The sequence below is a fragment of the Somniosus microcephalus genome, chromosome 12, assembly GCF_052327205.1.
Source record: "Somniosus microcephalus isolate GS21.2 chromosome 12, FLI_Smic_1.0, whole genome shotgun sequence".
NCBI classification, from domain to species: domain Eukaryota; kingdom Metazoa; phylum Chordata; class Chondrichthyes; order Squaliformes; family Somniosidae; genus Somniosus; species Somniosus microcephalus.
In genome coordinates, this window is record NC_140998.1 from 226,240,843 (window position 1) to 226,262,138 (window position 21,296).

Here is a 21,296-nt window from a genome sequence, read left to right on the forward strand (position 1 = left end):
TTCACCTGGTTCTCAAGTAGATTCAGCTCTCTCTTGTGTCTCTCCCTCTCCTGATTTTGTTCGTCATTCATTTTGAGGAACTCCTCTCTAAGTTTAACCATCTCTATCTCTAATTGATTAAATTTATCTTTTGGTTGTATCTGTCTGTGTGATCCCGGGGTATGTGTCTGGTCGGCCCTGGAAGGCTCACTCACTTCCTGGCTAGGCTGGTCGGCCCTGGAAGGCTCACTCACTTCCTGGCTATGCTGCTCTTCTCTTGGTGAGCTGGGAATGTTAGGGGGACTATGTGTGGCTTCCTCCCTGGTAGTTATGCTGGGGTTTGTCAGTTGTATCGTGTGGCTGTGGTTCCCCGGGGTTAGTGTCTGGTTTGAACTGTGTGGCTCGTTCACCTCCTGACCAGGCAGATTTTCTCCTGGTAAGTTGTCAATGTTGGGGGGAGTGCGGGCCACTCTGGAGCTGTTCCTTCCCCCCTTAGTTAATCTTTTCAGTGTCCTGAAGGTCGTTGCAAATCTGTCGAGGTTGCCTTGCACTAATATTGTTCCGGTATTGTACGCGTTGACCGTCGTGGTTGAACTGTCTCCTGGTGTGTTAATTTTCATTATGGACCCATTTGCGGTATTTTCTAGCTTAACATTGGTATAGTGTGATTTTATTGCTGTGATCCAAGCCGCTGGCTGATGTGAGTAGAAAATGAGGTTACTTTTTGTCCCATTGTTGTAACAGTCAGCAAAAAGAGTTTCTGGTTTTTCTCTCATCTGATCATGCTTGATCGCTTTTATAGCTTTTTTTGCGGTGTTGGGGGGAATCTGGAAGCGGGGCTGTTGTGGATCTTCTGATTCGCTCATTTTTGGTAAAGTATTGTTGATCTTAGAATAAGCTTTTCTGGGGCCCCGGGTTTGGTGTTTCCCTCTCCCAGTTCGCGAACTTTCCCGGTCCCCCTCTCCGACCCCGTGGTCCCTGAGCCTCGGCTCCTGAGTTCACCCTTCTCAGGTCTGAGTCTGTGAGCTGCTGTTTCCCGGTGCCTTCGGGCTGTTCCCCTCCCCCTCAGAGGTCTCTGGGCCTCTGTCTCGGCCTGGCTCCTCGGGCCTTTCCCTGGCTTCAGTCTCCCTCCCTGGGCCCTGTACTCACAGTCTTGGATTGCTTCTGGGAGCCTTCTGGTTGCTCCCCTTCTCCTCCGATGTCTCTGGGCCTGGCTCCTCGGGCCTTTTCCGGGCTTTCTATCCCAGCCGCCGCTCGGGCTGTGCCTCGTTCGCCGCTCGGGTGCTGGACTGCGGCCGTCGCTCGGGTGCTGGACTGCGGCCGTCGCTCGGGTGCTGGACTGCGGCCGTCGCTCGGGTGCTGGACTGCGGCCGTCGCTCGGGTGCTGGACTGCGGCCGTCGCTCGGGTGCTGGACTGCGGCCGTCGCTCGGGTGCTGGACTGCGGCCGTCGCTCGGGTGCTGGACTGCGGCCGCCGATCGGGCCGTGTCTCTTTCGCCGCTCGGGCTCCCCGAGTCACCTCGCTCCGGCTGCCGCTGCGTCTCCGTGTGGCCTCCCCGATTCGCCTTGCCTCATTTCCCGAAGCGGCCTCCCCGAGTCACCTCGCTCCGGCTGCCGCTGCGTCTCCGTGCGGCCTTCGTCGAGTCACCTCACCTTGGTTCCCGATGCGGCCGAGTCACCTCGCTTCTGCTGCTGCTGTGGCCCCGTGCGGCCGCTGTTCTTTGGTTTGTACATTTCTTCCCTTATTTCTTTATTGCTTTGGCTTTTTTTTTCTAATTTCCTCTGGTTTTTTTTTTTCCTTTGGTGGTCTCTTTGGCGGTCTTTTCCTTCCTTACTTAATCTAGACTAAACTAAACTTAAACTTAACTAAACAAAACTAAACTAACTTAACTAGAACTAAATTTAACTTTAAAACCTTTTTAAACTTGAAATGAACCTTTTTTTCCCCACTTTAAACACTAAAAACACTAAAAATTCAGCAGCCCATCTTCAGCGTGTGTATTCACTCTGTCTGGCTCTCTCAGACACTCTCACTATCTCCCTCTGTTGGTGTCTCTCTGCATCACTGTACTCAGTCACACCTCTCACTATACAATACAATACAAATCACTTTATTGGCATGATAAGGTACATCTTGTGTTGCCAAAGCATCAAAATACATTTATGGTTGAACACATAAACGCGGTTCCATTCATACAGTGTATAAACAGGTATATCCCTGAGTTTATAAATATACATTCGCCTTGTTTATATATACTCTTGTCTTAGTTTACTGGTTGTCCCTCTGTTCATGGCAAGCTGTAAAATAGTGTGCCGCCAGTGTTACACAGCTTCTCTCCTCCCCCAGTAGGAATGGGAGTTTTTGGTTGTCAGTCAGATTTCTGAATTCAGGGCATATTTGTGAGAATTTTTGGTAGAAATTCTCTCTGATGCCCTGATATTTTCCACAGGCTGTGAGGAAGTGCATCTCTGTCTCAACTACTCCCTGACTGCAGTGAGAGCATATCCTGTCTTCTCTTGGCAGCCTGGTCTGCCTGTGTCTGCCTTTTTCGATCGCTAGGCTATGTTCGCTAAGTCTGTACCTTGTCAAGGTTCTTCTCAGTTTGTTATCCTTTACCATGGTCAGGTAATCAGCTATGTTGTATTGTCTGTTTAGGGCCAAGTAGCAATTGAGTTTGCTTTGGGTTTTTGTTGTTTCTGCCCAATATGACAGATATTTTTCCTTTTGCTTAGCGACGATTGTGTTGGGTCGAATTCTTTGTGTTACCCTGTCACTGTCCTGGGACTGGTTATTGTTAGTATTGTTATTAGTTACTTCACTGAGTCCCAGGACTAGTTGACTGAGGGTATTCTTCTTTATGGTCAGCTCTTGGCATTTCAGGGCGTCGTAGTGATAGCATTGGGGGTTGCTCATTTGTAGGTGATTCCAAAATTTGGTGGCTCTTTTTTGGATAGTGATTATTAATGGGTATTGGCCTAGTTCCGCCCTGCATGCGTTGTTTACTGTTTTCCTTTGAGTCCGGAGGATACTTTTACAGAATTCCGCATGTAGGATCTCAATTGGGTGTTTGTCCCATTTTGCAAAATCTTGTTGTGTTAGTGGTCCCCAGACCTCACTGCCATAGAGTGCAATTGGTTCAATTACTGATTTGAAAATTTTGAGCCAAATGCTAATTGGGATTTCTATTTGGATTGATTTTTTGATGGCATAGAAAGCCCTTCTTGCTTTCTCTTTCAGTTCATTCACAGCCAGTTTGAAGTTCCCCGTAGAACTGATTTTTAAGCCCAAGTATGTGTAGTGAGTGGTTTGTTCAATTTTGGTTGTTCCTACTGTGAAATTTATTGTGGGTCCATGTTGTTTGGACCTTTGCTGGAACACAAGGACTTTGGTTTTTTGGGGATTTATTGTCAGGGCCCAAGTCTGGCAGTACGACTCCAGCAGGTCCAGGTTCTGCTGTAGACCCTCCTTAGTTGGTGACAGCAGAACCAGGTCGTCGGCATAGAGGAGGAATTTAACCTTGGATTCATATAGGGTGAGGCCGGGTGCTGTAGATTGTTCAAGTAGTTTTGCCAATCCATTAATGTAAATATGAAAGAGTGTCGGTGAGATTGGCGAGCCCTGCGTCACCCCCCGCCCCTGTGGGAAGTATTTTGTTTGTTTGTCTCCAATTTTAACTGCACATTTATTGTTTGTATACATTGATTTAATTACATCATATGTTTTCCCTCCTACCCCGCTTTCGATAAGTTTCAGGAATAAGCCGTCATGCCAGATGGAGTCGAAAGCCTTCTGGAAATCTACAAAGCATGCGTAGATTTTGCTTTTGTTATGGTGAACGTGTTTGTCAATTAGGGTCTGTAGGGTGAAGATATGATCGGATGTTCTATAGTTTGGCAGGAATCCAATTTGGCTTTTACTCAAGACATTGTGCTCTTCAAGGAAGTTTATAAGTCTTTTGTTTATGATGCTACAGAATACCTTCCCCAGGTTACTGTTTACACAGATGCCTCGATAGTTGTTTGGGTCGATTTTGTCCCCACTTTTGTATATGGGTGTTATGAGTCCTTTGTTCCAGATGTCAGGGAAATAACCGACACTCAGAACCAAGTTGAAGAGTTTTAGGATAGCCAGTTTCAGTTTGTCGTCTGCGTGTTTAATCATCTCGTTTAGTATGCCGTCTGTCCCGCAAGCTTTTCCTGGTCGCAGGTCCTTGAGTTTTTCAAGAAGTTCTTTTTCTGTTATTATGGCGTCTAGCGGGTTTTGGTTATCTTTTATGGCCTCTCCCTCTGTTGGTGTCTCTCTGTATCACTCACTGTACTCAGTCACACCTCTCACTATCTCCCTCTGCTGGTGTCTCTCTGTATCACTCACTGTACTCAGTCACACCTCTCTCTAACTCCCTCTGCTGGTGTCTCTCGTTTTACGCTGAGAAGGTAATCACTTCCTCCCTTCGAACACCCCGTTTATCTTGTTCCTTCCTGCCGTCTGCCCAGGCTGCTGTTACTCTGCTTTCCTCCGAATCAACCCTGTCCCACACTGATCACTGACCCACAGCTCCCTGATCTATTCTACCAGTTACATCCTCAACAAATTCCAGTAAATTATTCAAACACGATTTACCCTTTGTAAATCCATGTTGACTTTGTCCGATCCTGTCACTGCACTGGAGTGTCCGCCTAGATTTTTGTGCTCAAGTCTCTGGAGTGGGACTTCCCACAACCTTCTGACTCAGAGGCGAGGGTGCTACTTACTGAGCCACTGGCTGACACATTGCCAACCCACCATTTTAATGTATTATTTATTCATTCATGGGATGTGGGCGTCACTGCCAAGGCCAGCATTTATTGCCCATCCCGAGTTGCCCCTTGAGAAGGTGGTGGTGGGCCTTCTTGAACCGCTGCAGTCCGTGTGGTGAAGGTACTCCCACAGTGCCGTTAGCGAGGGAGTTCGAGGTATATTCTCAACGAATATACATTCCATGGAGAATTAAACATGCCACAGGAAAAGTGGTCCATCCGTGGCCAACTAAAGATGTTAAGGAGATTATTACATTAAAAGAAGAGGCTTATAATCTTGTGCAGAATAGTAGTATGTCTGAGGATCGGGAGAGCTTTAGAAACCAGCAAAAGATGACCAAAAATTGATAAAAAGGGAGAAAATAGAATATGAGAGTAAAGTAGCAAGAAATATAAAAACAGATTGTAAGAGCATCGACAAGTATGTTGGAAGGAAGAGAGTAGCAAAAGTAAACGTTGCTCACTTAGAGGCTGAGGCAGGAAAAATTCGAGTCTCACTCCACAAACTTCAGTACATAATCCAGGCCGACACTCCCAGCGCAATAATGAGGGAGCGCCGCACTGTCGGAGGGGCAGTACTGAGGGAGCGCCGCACTGTCGGAGGGGCAGTACTGAGGGAGCGGCGCACTGTCGGAGGGGCAGTACTGAGGGAGCGCCGCACTGTCGGAGGGGCAGTGCTGAGGGAGCGCCGCACTGTCGGAGGGGCAGTACTGAGGGAGTGCGGCACTGTCGGAGGGGCAGTACTGAGGGAGCGCCGCACTGTCGGAGGGGCAGTACTGGGGGAGCGCTGCACTGTCGGAGGGGCAGTACTGAGGGAGCGCCGCACTGTCGGAGGGGCAGCACTGAGGGAGCGCCGCACTGTCGGAGGGGCAGCACTGAGGGAGCGCCGCACTGTCGGAGGGGCAGTACAGAGGGAGCGCCGCACTGTCGGAGGGGCAGTACTGAGGGAGCGCCGCACTGCCGGAGGGGCAGTACTGAGGGAGCGCCGCACTGTCGGAGGGGCAGTACTGGGGGAGCGCTGCACTGTCGGAGGGGCAGTACTGAGGGAGCACCGCACTGTCGGAGGGGCAGTATTGAGGGAGTGCGGCACTGTCGGAGGGGCAGTACTGGGGGAGCGCTGCACTGTCGGAGGGGCAGTACTGAGGGAGCACCGCACTGTCGGAGGGGCAGTACTGAGGGAGTGCGGCACTGTCGGAGGGGCAGTACTGAGTGAGCGCTGTACTGTCGGAGGGGCAGCACTGAGGGAGCGCCGCACTGTCGGAGGGGCAGCACTGAGGGAGCGCCGCACTGTCGGAGGGGCAGCAGTGAGGGAGCGCCGCACTGTCGGAGGGGCAATACTGAGGGAGCGCCGCACTGTCGGAGGGGGCAGTGCTGAGGGAGCACCGCACTGTCGGAGAGGCAGTACTGAGGGAACGCGTACTGTCGGAGGGGCAGTACTGAGGGAGCGCCGCACTGTCGGAGGGGCAGTACTGAGGGAGCGCCGCACTGTCGGAGGGGCAGTACTGAGGGAGCGCCGCACTGTCGGAGGGGCAATACTGAGGGAGCGCCGCACTGTTGGAGGGGCAGTGCTGAGGGAGCACCGCACTGTCGGAGGGGCAGTACTGAGGGAGCGCCGCACTGTCGGAGGGGCAGTACTGAGGGACCGCCGCACTGTCGGAGGGGCAGTACTGAGGGACCGCCGCACTGTCGGAGGGGCAGTACTGAGGGAGCGCCGCACTGTCGGAGGGGCAGTACTGAGGGAGCGCTGCACTGTCGGAGGGGCAGTACTGAGGGAGTGCCGCACTGTCGGAGCTGCCGTCTTTCGGATGAGACGTTAAACTGAGGCCCCGTCTGCCCTCTCAGGTGGACGTAAAAGACTCTGCAGCCTCTATTGGAACAAGTGCAGGGGAAGTTATCCCAGGTGTCCTGGGTTAATATTTATCACTCAACCAATAATCACTAAAAACAGATGGTCTGGTCTTATTTTTAATCTATTCATGGATTTATGGGATGTGAGCGTCGCTGTTAAGGCCGGCATTTATTGCCCATCCCTAGTTGCCCCTTGAGAAGGTGGTGGTGAGCCGCCTTCTTGAACCGCTGCAGTCCGTGTGGTGAAGGTACTCCTACAGTGCTGTTAGGGAGGGAGTTCCAGGATTTTGACCCAGCGACGATGAAGGAACAGCGATATATCTCCAAGTCAGGATGGTGTGTGACTTGGAGGGAAACTTGGAGGTGGTGGTGTTCCCATCACATCACTGTTTGTGGGAGCTTGCTGTGCGCAAACTGGCTGCTGTGTTGTCTACATTACAACAGTGACCACACTTCAAAAAGTACATCATTGGCTGTGAAGAGCTTTGGGATGTCCCGAGGATGTGAAAGGCGCTATATAAATGCGAATCTCTTTCTTGTCTATGGAACAATAGCGTCCCATCCCTGGTCAGTCCCTGGACACTCCTGCAGGGATCCTGCAGGACACTCCTGCACTGGGCCCTGGGTGCATCTCTGCTCCGGGACCCGGTTCCTACCGCCCAGAAGGACAAGGGCAGCAGGCGCATTGGAACACCATCACCTCCAAGTTCCCCTCGAAGTCACACACCATCCTGACTTGGAGATACATCGGCCGATCCTCCATCGTCGCTGGGTCAAAATCCTGGAACTCCCTCCCTAACAGCACTGTGGGAGCACCTTCACCACACGGACTGGACCCAGTACATTTAAAAGAAAGACTTGCATTTATATAGCACCTTTCACTACCACCAGACATCCCAAAGTGCTTTACGCCAATGAAGTATTTTGAAGTGTGGTCACTGTTGTAATGTAGGAAACGTGGCAGCCAATTTGTACACAGCAAGCTCCCACAAACAGCAATGTGATGATGACCAGATAATCTGTTTTCTAGTGATGTTGGTTGAGGGATAAGCGCTATATAAATGCAAGTTTTTCTTTCTTTGAATAAGGTTAGATTTAAAAAAATAGAAAATAAATTTATATTTAAGAAATTAAGATCATGTTTTTTTAAATCAAATAGATTACAATAAAATTAAAGAGGGGTTAAAATGAGCTAATGTTTTTAAGTGTGACTAAGTGTAAGAGGTTGAAGTGAATGAGAAGTTTGAGTGGAATGTGAAAGTGCTGCTCAGGTTGAACTGGGCTGAATGTGGGTCCTGGGCCTGAGGCTGGGGGAGGGGAGAGGAGGGGGACCTGGGCCTAGTCTCCAGGGCCCAGCCCGCCCACTCATTCCCGCTCCCGGCGCTTCTCCGGCCCCACTTACCCCAACTCCGGGGCCTTATCGGCGGCTAGCGGGTGCCCACTCCCAGGGCGGCTCTTTCTCCGCGGCTCCGGCGGGTTTTTTAAACCCGGTTTTCTTCCTCTTTTAAACAACAAGAAGCCACTTTTCCCCCTCACATGGGCGCCGCCATCTTCCTTCCGGCCTGCGTCCCCGCGCTAAACCCACCGGCCGGCGCACCTCACCCCGCCAACAAACGTTCCGCCTGACTCCCCTCGGATCAGAGGCAATTCAGTCATTTTCAGAATAAAAAGAAAGACTTGCATTTATATAGCGCCTTTCACGTCCACCGGACGTCTCAAAGCGCTTTTCAGCCAATGAAGTACTTTTGGAAGTGGAGTCACTGTTGTAATGTGGAAACGCAGCAGCCAATTTGTGCACAGCAAGCTCCCACAAACAGCAATGTGATAATGACCAGATCATGTGTTTTTGTTGCACCCACTATTAGAGCCAGGGGAACTTAAACAGCAGAAGAGAGGAGACTGGGGGAGAAAGAGCAAAGGATGGCAACGGATGGCCAAGGAGCTCCGTCGGGAGCTGCCAGCCCAGGAGCTATTTGTAAAACAATTGATCTTTCACAATTTTGTGCCCTCGACCGCTATCTATAACTGGCTAGAGGCTAAAATATATTAGCATTAAATAAACTGCTCAATGACAATGAATCAGATCACAATTTGCTTGTTTAATAATGTTTGAATAACTCTGTACACCAACATAGATTTTACTTGGACAATGTAGACACAGATCAACCAGTTTGCATGGAAATATTTTAAATACAATACACAATAATACAAATTAAATCACATTTCGGCCTGTCGAGCCTGTGTCAAATAAATTACACATTTCAACCAACTTTACAATTTTCAAATTCAGCTTCTGCTTAAACTCTTGCCGACACTTTCTTAAACTTTGAAAACTACAATAACAACATTTTACTGAACATCTGTTCACGAAATCTCATGGGCAACAATTTTTCAGTCACTATATTTATTAACACAGTATATTTTGTGATCGGCACCTTTACCAACACAGATTTAACCAGACTGCATAAAGACAGCATCGATCCCAGCGATCTCTCACCATCAGAGTAAAGGGGCTGTGACAGCTCGGTGGGACAAAGACTCACGGAGATTAAACACATTCTGCAGATGCTGCAGTTTATATCAGAGGGAACATTTTGAAATCCCAGTCAGAAGATACAATTTCAGAGCGAGTGGGTCAGACATTAGGCTACAGCAACAGAGCCCCAAATCTCCAATCCTCACTGGGAGCGAGGAATTGTGGAATTTACCCTTATATTCCATCTTAATCCACACACAAATATTATCATAAAGAGTGAAAGGTAAGAATTATAAATATGAGTAATATTTGAGATAACTAGTGGTTATTGAAGGTCATTCAAATAGAAAGAAATATTTAAACTTAGTCAAATTATAAATTGGCTACCGTTCTCTTCATTATGTTTCGGAACATTTTCTCAGGTGAATTTTGAAAGCTGTTGAATCCTTGAAGAATTCCCCACAATGACGGCAGGTTTCAAAGCACGTGTGAGCTTTCAACTGATAGATGTAAACAAAACTCTCTCCACATTCAGCACATTTATACGGCCTCTCTCCTGTGTGGATCCGCTGGTGTCTATGGAGGGCCCCTGACTCTGTGAAACTCTTTCCACATTCAGCACATTTATACGGCCTCTCTCCTGTGTGGATCCGCTGGTGTTTGTGGAGGTCCCCTGAATCTGTGAAACTCTTTCCACATTCAGCACATTTATACGGCCTCTCTCCTGTGTGGATCCGCTGGTGTCTATGGAGGGTCCCTGAATCTGTGAAACTCTTTCCACATTCAGCACATCTATACGGCCTCTCTCCTGTGTGGATCCGCTGGTGATTATGGAGGTTCCCTGCCTGTGTGAAACTCTTTCCACATTCAGCACATCTATACGGCCTCTCTCCTGTGTGGATCCGCTGGTGATTATGGAGGTTCCCTGCCTGTGTGAAACTCTTTCCACATTCAGCACATCTATACGGCCTCTCTCCTGTGTGGATCCGCTGGTGATTATGGAGGTGCCCTGCCTGTGTGAAACTCTTTCCACATTCACTACATTTATGTGGCCTCTCTCCTGTGTGGATCTGCTGGTCTAGGTGAAAATCTCCTGATTTTATACATTCTCTCCTGTGGACAGATTGTGTGAACGATCCTGCCCATTTTTGCGTTGTGCAAGATACTTTATGCTGGAAGGAGGAGATTGCCCTGCTGAAATTTGTCCACTGGATTCTGGATGTCTTCTGATGTGTTTCTGAAGAAAATCTGCAGTGGTAAAAGCAACATTGCAATGTGGGCAAGGATGGCACTCATCTCCGTGCACTTGTTGCCCTGTTGGAGAAGGAAGAAAGAGAAATTGTCAGTGCAATGAATCATCTAGAAGTATCTTTTGGTAGTACAATTTGTGGTTATTTCAGTGTAAAGGCAGGGCTCTTTAGATGTTATTATAGTGAATTTAGAGCCTCCTCCAGTGAATGAAGTGGTGAGGGGGGAATCATCAATAGTGTGTGGAGATTTAAAGGGCAGTCCCAGCCCCGCTCACAGCCCCCAGACACAGCCCCGCCCCAGTCCACAGTAACAGCCCCGCCCCCAGTCCAGTCACAGCCCCGCCCCCAGTCCTGCCACAGCCCCGCCCCCAGTCCACAGTAACAGCCCCGCCCCCAGTCCAGTCACAGCCCCGCCCCCAGTCCACAGTCACAGCCCCGCCGCAGTCCACAGTAACAGCCCCACCCCCAGTCCACAGTAACAGCCCTGCCCCCAGTCCCAGACCCCACACCCCAGTCCCAGAGAGAGAGAGAGAGTGGGGCAGAGAGAGAGTGGGGCAGAGAGAGAGAGTGAGGCAGAGAGAGAGAGAGTGGGACAGAGAGAGAGAGAGTGGGGCAGAGAGAGAGAGAGAGAGAGAGAGTGGGGCAGAGAGAGAGAGAGTGGGGGCAGAGAGAGAGAGAGAGAGAGTGGGGCAGAGAGAGAGAGAGAGTGGGGGGCAGAGAGAGAGAGAGTGGGGGCAGAGAGAGAGAGAGTGGGCAGAGAGAGAGAGAGAGAGAGAGAGAGTGGGACAGAGAGAGAGAGAGAGTGGGCAGAGAGAGAGAGAGTGGGGGAGAGAGAGAGAGAGAGTGGGGGCAGAGAGAGAGAGAGTGGGGGAGAGAGAGAGAGAGAGTGGGGCAGAGAGAGAGAGAGTGTGGGGCAGAGAGAGAGAGAGAGAGAGAGTGGGACAGAAAGAGAGAGAGTGGGGGAGAGAGAGAGAGAGTGGGAGAGAGAGAGAGAGAGAGTGGGGCAGAGAGAGAGAGAGAGAGTTGGGCAGAGAGAGAGAGAGAGAGAGAAAGTGGGGCAGAGAGAGAGAGAGAGAGGAGAGAGTGGGACAGAGAGAGAGAGAGAGAGAGTGAGGGACAGAGAGAGAGAGAGTGGGGGAGAGAGAGAGAGAGTGGGAGAGAGAGAGAGAGAGTGGGAGAGAGAGAGAGTGCGGGAGAGAGAGAGAGTGGGAGAGAGAGAGAGAGAGAGAGAGAGAGAGAGAGAGAGAGTGGGGCAGAGAGTGTGGGGTGGAGAGAGAGGGAGAGAGATTCGGGCAGAGAGAAAGGCAGAGAGGGAGCAGAGAGAGGGAGCAGGCATAGAGAGAGGGGGGAGGCTGAAAGAAGCGGAGGTTGGAGGGGGGAGAGAGAGAGGGATGGGGGGGGAGAGAGAGAGGAGGGGGGGAGAGAGCGAGGGAGGGGGGAGAGAGAGAGGGAGGGGAGAAAGAGAGAGGGAGGGGTGGAGGTCAGGAAGTTGGGTGGGGCGGGGAGGGGGTCAGGAAGTTGGGTGGGCAGGGGAGGGGGTCAGGAAGTTGGGCGGGGTGGGGAGGGGTTCAGGAAGTTGGGTGAGGTGGGGAGGAGGTCAGCAAGTTGGGTGGGGTGGGGATGAGGTCAGGAAGTTGAGTGGGGTGGGGAGGAGGTCAGGAAGTTGGGTGGGGTGGGGAGGGGTTCAGGAAGTTGGGTGGGGTGGGGAGGAGGTCAGGAAGTTGGGTGGGGTGGGGAGGAGGTCAGGAAGTTGGGTGGGGAGGGGAGAGGGTCAGGAAGTTGGGTGGGTGGGGAGGAGGTCAGGAAGTTGGGCGGGGTGATGGGGTCAGGAAGTTGAGTGGGGTGGGGAGGAGGTCAAGAAGTTGGGTGGGGTGGGGAGGGGGTCAGGAAGTTGGGTGGGGTGGGGAGGAGGTCAGGAAGTTGGGTGGGGTGGGGAGGAGGTCAGGAAGTTGGGTGGGGTGAAGAGGAGGTCAGGAAGGTGGGCGGGGTGGGGAGGGGGTCAGGAAGTTGGGTGGGGTGGGGAGGAGGTCAGGAAGTGGGTGGGGTGGGGAGGGGGTCAGGAAGTTGGGCGGGGGTGGGGAGGGGGTCAGGAAGTTGGGTGGGGTGGGGAGGGGTCAGGAAGTTGGGCGGGGTGGGGAGGGGTCAGGAAGTTGGGTGGGGTGGGGAGGAGGTCAGGAAATTGGGGCGGGGTGGGGAGGGGGTCAGGAAGTTGGCGGGGTGAGGAGGAGGTCAGGAGTTGGGTGGGGTGGGGAGGGGGTCAGGAAGTTGGGTGGTGGGGAGGGGGGTCAGGAAGTTGGGCGGGGTGAGGAGGAGGTCAGGAAGTTGGGCGGGGTGACGGGGTCAGGAAGTTGGGTCGGGGTGAGGAGGAGGTCAGGAAGTTGGGTGGGGTGGGGAGGGGGTCAGGAAGTTGGGTGGGGTGGGGAGGAGGTCAGGAAGTTTGGTGGGGAGGGGGTCAGGAACTTGTTTGGGGGGTGGGAGATGGTCTTAACCCGCGAGGGTGAGCCCTGTCTGTTCCAAGTGAGCTCTGTTCTGTCTGGAGTTCGCAGTCAGAATGGCTCGAATTACACTTTGCAAAGTAACTGATTACGTCGGCTGGGAGGATCTAATTACACATTCCAGAGAAACTGCTGGGTGTGTCTTGTCCTCCAAGGGGACCAATCGGCAATCAGGACTTGTGATCCAAGGGAACCAATCAGAGCTTTAGGTGTTGCAAATAAACACATCCTTTAAAGAATACTACCAAAGATTTCAAGGTTCATACATTCAGTCTTTGAAATCCTCCAAGGAACAAGGTAGATATCAATACTCTTTCAATAACTTTTATAAACCAGTGTGAAAATCAGTTTTCTTAAAACAGGACAGAAAATTAAACAGCAAGTGTTGAATAAAAGAGCAGGGGAAGTTGCAGAGGCCCCAACAGTGCAATGAAACTCACTGTATCTTTATAAATAACAACAACAACTTATATTTATAGAGCACCTTTAACGTAGTAAAACGTCCCAAGGCACTTCACAGGAATATTATAAGGAGAACAACCCCAGCTTCTTTAGTCTCTATACATAACATAAGATCATAAGAGTTCTGACGAAGGGTCATCGACCTGAAACGTTAACTCTGTTTCTCTCTCCACAGATGCTGTCTGACCTGCTGAGCATTGCCAGCATTTTCTGTTTTTATGTTATATTATATAAGAACAATAAGAATTAGGAGCAGGAGTCGGCCATACGGCCCCTCGAGCCTTCTCCACCATTCAATAAGATCATGACTGATCTTCTACCTCAACTCCACTTTCCCGCCCGATCTCCATATCCCTTGATTCCCCTAGATTCCAAAAGTCTATCTATCTCAGCATTGAATATACTCAATGACTCAGCATCCATAGCCCTTTGGGGCAGAGAATTCTAAAGGTTCACAACTCCCTGAGTGAAGAAATTCCTCCTCATCTCAGTCTTAAATGGCCGACCCCTTATCCTGAGACTCTGCCCCCGAGTTCTCGACTGTCCAGCCAGGGGAAACAGCCTCTCAGTCTACCCTACAATCCCCCTCAGAATCTTATATGTTTCAATGAGATCACCCCTCATTCTTCTAAACTCCAGTGTATGGGCTCAATCTACTCAATCTCTCCTCATAGGATAACCCGCTCATCCCAGGAATCAATCCAGTGAACCTTTGTTGCACCGCCTCTAAGGCAAGTATATCCTTCCTCAGATAAGGTGACCAAAACTGTGCACAGTACTCCAGGTGTGGTCTCACCAAAGCCCTGCACAATTGTAGCGAGACTTCCTTAATCTTGTCCTACAGCCCCCTTGCAATAAAGACCGTCTTGCCATTTGCCATCCTAATGGCTTGCTGTACCTGCTTGCTAACTCTGTGCTTCCTGTATGAGGACACCTAAATCTCTCTGAACACCAACATTTAATAGTTTCTCACCATTTAAAATATATTCTGTTTTTCTATTCTTCCTACCAAACTGAATAACCTCAGATTTCCTCACATTATACTCCATCTGCCACCTTATTGCCCACTCACTTAACCTGTCTATACCCCTTTACAGGCTCTTTGTGCCCTCCTCACAGCTCACTTTCCCACCTAGTTTTGTAACGTCAGCAAACCTGGATACATTACACTCGGTCCCTTCATCTAAGTTATTAATATAAATTGTGAATAACTGAGGCCCAAGTACTGATCCTTGCGGCACCCCACTAGTTACAGCCTGCCAACCCGAAAATGATGCGTTTATCCCTACTCTCTGTTTTCTGTCCATCAACCAATCCTCTATCCATGCTGATAAATTACCCTCAACCGCATGAGCCCTTATCTTGCATAACAACCTTTTATGTGGCACCTTATCGAATGCCTTTTGGAAATCCAAATTTACAATCTACCCTGCGAGTTACATCCTCAAAAAACTCTAATAAATTTGTTAAACATGATTTCTCTTTCATAAAACCATGTTGACTCTGCCTAATGATATTACGATTTTCTAAATGCCCTGTTACCACTTCCTTAATAATGGATTCCAGCATTTCCTCGACAATTGATGTCAAGCTAATTGGACGGTAGTTCGATGTTTTCTCTCTCCCTCCTTTCTTGAATAGCGGTGTTACATTTGCTACCTTCCAATCCGCTGGGACTGTTCTAGAATCTAGGGAATTGTGGAAAATCACAACCAATGCACCCACTATCTCTGCAGTTATCTCTTGTAGAACCCGAGGATGTTGGGGTCCAGGGGATGTGTTGGCTTTTAGTCCCATTATTTTCTCAAGTACTTTTTCTCTACTGTTCTTAATCATTTCCCTTCCTTTCATTTGCCCCTTGGTGCCCCACTATTTTTGGTATGTTTTTTGTGTCTTCTACTGTGAAATCAGATACAAAATATTTGTTTAAGGTCTCTGCCATTTCCTTATTCCCCATTATAATTTCTCCTGTCTCAGCTCCTAAGGGATCAATGCTTATTTTGCTACTCTCTTCCGTTCTACATACTTGTAGATACTCTTACAATCTGTTCTTATATTTCTTGCTACTTTACTCTCCTATTCTATTTTGTCCCTTTTTATCAATGTTTTAGTCATTCTTTGATGGTCCCTAAAGCTTATTACTATTCTTTGTAACATTATAAGCCTCTTTTAATCCAATACTATCCTTAACTTCTTCAGTTAGCCAAGGATGGATCAGTTTTCAACAGGAGTTTTTAATTCTTCACTGAGAATATTGGAATATGTTTTTAAATGTTTGCCACTGTTTATCTACCATCAGATCTTCTAATCTAATTTTCCAATCTACCATAGCCAACACACCACTCATACCTATGTAATTGACTTTATTTAAGTTTAAGACACTAGTTCAGACATAAGTATTTCACTCTCAAGCCCAATGTGATATTCTATCATATTATGATCACTCTTTCCCAGAGGATCCTTTACTATGAGATAACTGAAGCCTCCCATCCCTGGTATGATTCTGGTAAATCTCCTTTGCAACTTCTCTAAGGCTTTGACATTCCTTCTAAAGTGCAGTGCACAGATTTGGGCACAATACGCTAGCTGAGGCCTAAACAGTGATTTATAAAGGTTTACCATAATTTCCTTGCGTTGGTACTCCATGTCGCTATTGATAAAGCCTAGGGTCCCAAATGATTTATTAATAGACTTAACAATATGCCCTGCCACCTTCAAAGATTTGAGTATGTGAATCCCAAGGTGTCTGTTGCCTCTCCTCAGTTTTCCTTCCAAAATGCATCACTTCACACTGTTCTGCATTAAATTTCATCTGCAATGTGACTTCCCATTTCATTAGTCTATCTACATCTTCCTGAAAACTTCTACTATCCTTTTCACTGTTTACTACGTTTCCAAGCTTTGTGCCATCTGCAAACATTGAAATTATGCCCCCAATTGTCAAAGTCCAGATCATAAAGAGCAGGGGTCTTAATACTGACCCCTGGGGGATACCACTGTATACTTCCCTCCAGTCTCATAAACAACCATTCAGCACTACTCTTTGCTTTCTGTCTCATGGCCAATTTTGAATCAACGCTAACATTCCCCCTTTGGTCCCATGGGCTTCAATTTTGCTAACAAGTCTATTACGTCGCACTTTATCAAACACCTTTGAGACTGTAACAGAAAACAAATGATACTTTGGCTACAGTTCCCAATTTTGGTCAGAATCCTTACATTTTGGTTCTTGTTTTGCCACCGACATTGTGGTCCATTTGATACCGAGTTCCTTGGCATATTCATCACCATACCAGACCAGCAGCTCGCACCGAGGAGGAACAGGCTTGCAGGTCCTGTAATAAATGTTGCCGCAGTGCTGAAAGGCTACAAGGTTCTGCTCCTCCTCCTTTCTGGCACAGTTAACAAACCTGGAACATAACATACAAATATTTAAGTGGCCAAAAATAAGTTAAAATTGTGAAATGAATACAGAATGTAAAGCATATTAGTATAGTGAGTTAGAATGAGAGAACATGTCCCCAGCCATGGACAAATTTCAAATTCAAACATACTGTCAGGAGAGGACACTCAAGGGTAGATTTTGCCGAACCTGTCGGGAAGAAGGCGGGACTTCCCCTTTCGGGTTTTTGACCCGCCTACTTCGACGTCCGGCCAATCGACGCAATTTTCCCTTGATTGACCTTGTTGAGCCCGCCCAGTGGGCTCAGCAGGCCAATTAAGGGCCACCCGGCAACAGGTGACGTAACAGACTGAAATTTCATCTGTCAGGAGTTCTTGACAGATGAAATATCAGTGTTTTACAGCTGTTTGAAGCTGTGAAACACTGACACTCTGAGTTCTAAGTGGAGTCCTTCTACGCAGACTCAGTTAGAACTGTCACCGGCACTCAAAGCTGAAGACTGTCACTTTTGACAGATCGCAGCCGTTCAGCTTTCAGTTCCGGCTGAGTGATGGGCTCCCGACGGCTACAGGAAGAAAGGCTGTTAAGATAAGTACAGGTAAAAGTTCTTTACACACTTTAGACACACCAAACACACTTACCTTTGCACTCATGCACCCATCACTTACCTGAGCGCCGATAGCGCGACCCCTCCAACTACTTCAACCCGACGGCCCGCCTCACTAACCTGGCGTGATTTGGAGCCATCAGGAAACCCACACGAAACCCCTCAAAATAGGGATTAGGCTAAAAAATGCCTGTTAACTACCTGTTAATAGGCAGTTAATTGGCACTAATCCCTTCCCGCCTGGTTTCGGCGGGTCCCAGTGCGGGGCGAGTACCCGCCGCCCCTGAAACTTACGTGGGGCTGGGTATTGGGCGGGATGGTGTCGGGACCCCCAAATTTGGGATTTCCCCCCCCCTCCACATGCCTGAAACCCCGCCTGACGGCTCTCCGAAAATCTAGCCCTCAGTGTAGATACGAAAGATAATGGGAAAAAATTCAGTATCGCCCCGTTTGGGGCGCCATTATTGGCCACGAGCAAAGTTTAGCGCCTGGTGCTAATCATCGCCTCCGACAGCAAACTTGGCTTTCATCGCCCCTGGAGGTGATTGGTGCGCTAAATCAGGCACTTCACACCTGTCTTAAGGCGCAAAGGCCGAGGAGCGAGGCGCTACCTCAGAGTGCTGGCGAAGCAAGGAAGGGCAAATCAAAATAAACCTGCAAAGTGCTGCTCAGTACTCAAAACTCCTTCACACAGCGTTGAATCTCTCCAGAAGTCTCTCTCTCTCTCTCAGAATGCATGGTGCAAAAATGTCAGACAAAAAAAGGCAGCAAGCGGTCGCCTTTAAATAGCGCTCCCCTAGTCCCTTTCTGACAGCATAACGCTCCCCTCAACCTGTCATTGCTAGCGGCAGGCGGTAAAGCAGGGGGCGCCACTCAATATCCGGTCCGGGGCACTAAAGGGTCGTTGCGCACTCGACTGACGTCACTATCTGCCGGCGCAGGAGATCGTGGCGGTAGTGTTTAGCGCCGCCGCAAAATGTCTGCTTAATTTAGCGAGCGGCGCAAACATCGTCGTGCCCGGGCGCTAGTTGCTTTGCGCCCCATTAGCGCCCTCTTAAGGCACTAACGGGAGGCGCAAACAACTGAATTTTTCCCCCAATGGCCCCAATATTTCCAAGGAGGGAGTGTCTGACAGGGGGTGGGGGAGGTGCAGCGATCCAGAAATATGGGTTTCCCGGAGTTCCTGCTGAATTTAACGCCTCGAGCTGATTGAGAATTTTGGCTCGTTTTCTCGGCCACAGCCACCCAGAATGAGAGGCTGACTGGCTGTTGGGTGGGATATTGTTCTGGGCGGATCAAATGAAATGGGACAAATGATCTTCTTCATCCGTTACTATCTTGTGATCCTCACTATATGGTATCAGTCTTCCCTCACCTCATCCAATTTGATGTAGATTCATCCTTCGCATCAATGTATTCAAAATCCTTGTTGGATTTGCTAATCTGCAGAAAGGTGTTTTGATAAAAAGACTGAATTAATAAAAATTTTAAAAGCAACTTTATCTTTATATTAGGCTTAACACGTATTGCAAGATTCTAGTACATAGCCTCCCAATTCTTTGAGTAAAAATTGACCTTCCTCTTACCTGTGTCCTGTGATTATACCTTTTCATCCGAGTGCCCAGATCAGCATGATGGCTGGGACTGAAATGATGTAGCATAGGAGCTCGAAAAATAGTATAATGGTGCTGAACAGTTTCAGGAAGCTTTGTAAAGTCGGGAAACGTCCCTGAATTACTGCATTGTCAGAGCACTACTGTTCAATACATTCTGAAACTAGGAATGATGAGAGTTGGTTGAGGTGATGCCTGACTCACCTCTGTCCATAAATACAATGACAGCAGGCTCTGGGAATCTCCTGGAACTGCTTTAATAGGATAATACCTGAATTAGAGCAGCAGGACTAAATTAATCAGAAGATGAACAAAGTACAAGGGACTGGAATGTAGGCTCATTCTTAGTTGACCTTGGCTCCAGTACAAAGCCATTGGATTAAAATGATAACAGCTACAAGGTCACCCAATACCAACAGGCTCTATTCCTCAAAAACAGGAGCGGGGAATCAATAGACAGAGGTCTAGAAATTGGATAAGGCCCAAAAACAGGTGCGGGCAGCACGATGTGCCCACACCCGTTCAAAGTAGCGCAGGCAGCACATACAATTCATGCTGCCTGCTCATTATAATGATTGTAGCGCTGAAATGTGCTGCTGATTGTCTTAGTGCTGATTCGGGGGCCAATATTGGGTGGAGTCTAGTGGCCAATAAAGTTTGTTCAAGGCTCTAATACAGGGGAAGTGCTTTTTTGCACAAACACCTCATTGTCATTGTGGAGAAAACCATGGCCCAATAGCCAAGAAAAAGGGCAAGGAGATTTTCTGATGTGGCACTGGAGGCCTTGATCCTGGAGGTTCTATGACATCCTCAGGTCCTCTACCAACAGGGGGCAGGAGGCCCGCGGACACAAGAAGGCTGTGGGTGGAGACTGCTGAAGCCATCAGTATGATGAGTGTTGGATCCAGTGCCGCAAAATGTTTAGTGACCTCACACGACTGGTCAAGGTGAGTAAATGCATCTTCAAATACCATATCCCACCATCTGTGCCATTAATCGCACACACTGTTCAATGCACCACACCCCCACCAACAATCTCTAGCCAGCACCACTCATACCTCACACACTTACCACTGCTGCAAGACTTACAGCCACATCTCACACCTTGCACAAACTGACAGCTATTCAACCATGGCAGGCACATCACCCAAACATATTGTACCACACTCACTGACACTTCCCTTTCTCTTGCAGGCCAACTTGCCGCACAACCTCCGGGAGCACCAGCAGATGGGTGAAGGGTCATCGGGTGGCAGTTCTGTCAACAAGGGCAAACGGCGATGACAAAGTCCAGCACCGCCTTCAGTGTGCCAGTGCAGCCTTCGGTCGCCTCAGGAAGAGAGTGTTTGAAGACCAGGACCTCAAACCCGGCACCAAGCTCATGGTCTACAGAGCAGCAGTGATACCCGCCCTCCTGTATGCCTCAGAGACATGGACCATTTACAGCAGGCACCTCAAAGCACTGGAGAGGTACCACCAACGCTGCCTCCGCAAGATCCTGCAAATCCATTGGCAGGATAGGCGCACCAACGTCAGTGTTCTCGCTCAGGCCAACATTCCCAGCCTCGAAGCTTTGACCACGCTCGATCAGCTCCGATGGACAAGTCACATCGTCCACATGCCCGATATGAGACTCCCAAAACAAGCGCTCTACTCGGAGCTCTGACACGGCAAGAGGGCCCCAGGTGGGCAGAGGAAATGCTTCAAGGACACCCTCAAAGCTTCCTTGAAAAAGTGCAACGTCCCCACCAACACCTGGGAATCCCTGGCCCAAGACCGCACAAAATGGAGGAGAAGCATCCAGGAAGGCACTGAACACCTAGAGTCTCTTCGCCGGGAGGAAGCGGCAATCAAGCGCAGGCAGCACAAGGAGTGCACGTCAACCCAAGCACCCCAGCCACCCGCCCCTGCAAACACCGTCTGCCCCACCTGTGACAGAGACTGTAGGTCCTGCATTGGACTCATCAGTCACCTGAGAACTCATGTTTAATGTGGAAGCAAGTCATCCTCGGTTCCGCCTAAGAAGTAAGAAGAAGGGTAAGTCAGAATTGAGAACCTCATGGACTTGAAGGAAGTAGAGCTCGCAATAATTGTTGGGGCAGTGACAGAGTCCGTGGTGAGCGCGGAAGTGAAAAACATTGCTGATGATGACGGTATGCTTATACCTAATCCTTCTTCTCACAGCCCACTATCCCTCATCCCACAATCTCTTTTCACTTGCACGCTGCTGATGGTGTATGCATGGATATCTGGATTTCCCTCCTACTTCAACACAACCCGACCCTTGTACATTTCTCCTTTCAGATACCCAAGCACTGTCAGTAGCCCAGCCTGTCTCTGAAGTTCTGGAGGAGGAGAGTGATGGAG

The 21,296-nt window shown here is 49.2% G+C and overlaps 1 pseudogene across 1 annotated transcript; it reads right to left on the reverse strand.

Moving 5' to 3' along the window:
* Positions 1 to 8,702: 8,702 nt before the first annotated feature.
* LOC147110216 (uncharacterized) lies at positions 8,703 to 19,545 on the reverse strand (annotated as a pseudogene). The gene is made up of 2 exons (XR_015080397.1): positions 16,526 to 19,545; positions 8,703 to 10,413 (listed from the first exon to the last, which is right to left on the reverse strand). The product of XR_015080397.1 is annotated as an uncharacterized LOC147110216 (transcript).
* Positions 19,546 to 21,296: the final 1,751 nt, after the last annotated feature.